Source organism: Pleurodeles waltl, chromosome 3_1 (genome assembly GCF_031143425.1).
Source record: "Pleurodeles waltl isolate 20211129_DDA chromosome 3_1, aPleWal1.hap1.20221129, whole genome shotgun sequence".
Classification (NCBI taxonomy): domain Eukaryota; kingdom Metazoa; phylum Chordata; class Amphibia; order Caudata; family Salamandridae; genus Pleurodeles; species Pleurodeles waltl.
The window spans coordinates 1,595,911,227-1,595,912,573 of record NC_090440.1 but is presented as its reverse complement, the minus strand read 5'-3'; positions in this window follow the sequence as shown (position 1 = coordinate 1,595,912,573).

Genomic DNA, 1,347 nt, shown 5'->3' with positions numbered 1-1,347 from the left:
AATGATCAAGTCAATATCTCGCAATCCCCGATTGCGATACACCCAATTCAATTATATGCACCACTCATACCGATCCCCGGCCCGCATCCAAAGAATATACCCGAGCACAAACCTGACATGCCCCAGATGCGCTACTCCTGCAGCAGACTTTTACCACATGGTCTGGAGCTGCCACTCAATAAACTCGGCTTGGCACCCCGTGAGGGATGTCACAGCAGACATTTCGTCCCACACTTTGTTGCCCACCCCAGACTCTTGTTTACTTGGCATACGTCACCGTACCAAAAGCGATAAACATCTACACAGATTTATCGATCTAGCATTTGTTGTCTTCAAGCGCCTAATAGCAACGCACTGGAAGGCCCCCCGCGTTCCATCCCACTCTGCTTGGCTCCGCGACTTACATAGTCGGGCACAAGCCGAAGCTCAGACACTACGCTCATTACAACATTAAGGCCTACTACAAGATGGCCCCGAAGTCTGGGACACCTTTGTGGTAGCAATAGAAGCTAGGGATGACACGTACCCACCCTAAACTAGTAACTGTACATGTAATATCTTTTTGCTCAATATTTATATCACACTATTCTCAGCTGCCCCACCATCATTCACTCTCTGTATTAACTTCCTCATTTCCCCCCTTAATGCAACAATGTAACACTTTAGGATGCTCCTCCTACGGCTATGCTCTTATGCAACCCATGCCTAGCCTTGCTTATTACTAGATTGGCTAAGCGCCCCTTCCTGCCCTACAATTCATACCTCAACTATGTCTCCCCGGCCCCCATACACAATAGATGTATCCTTCTCTTCTTCTCCACACCCTCCAATTGGTGTAGCCAGCACCAGGTGTGATATTAGCGGTGTTCAATTGTGACTTTAATCATCTCTTGCACTGTTTCAAGTTGTATTTTTAGCACTTCATTGCGCAATCGCGCTGTACAAGCTCATATTTGTGTGTAAACAGATCGCAAAATTATGAATAGCAAAATGTACTGTTGTGTGTGCATAAAGTTTAATAAACAGATTTAAATAAAAAATGTATGAAACACTTTTTTACCTTATGATTGATGGTGTCTTAGTTGTGGGTCATTTGCTGCAATGACCATGTTGGCAACATGGATGTGTCTCATAGCTGTGGTCCTCTGATATTGCCCTCCAAATTTGAAATAGACAGGATATATGTCATTTACACTGTGTGTGAAGTTGGCTGTACATTCATACCCATCAAATGTGATATGGCTTTTTCTGTATCCTAATCTGTATTTCTGCAATGCTACATGAGGCTAAACTCTGATTATGATTCCTAGGGATCATGTGATGCATAAAAAATGACCCAGAGCATGA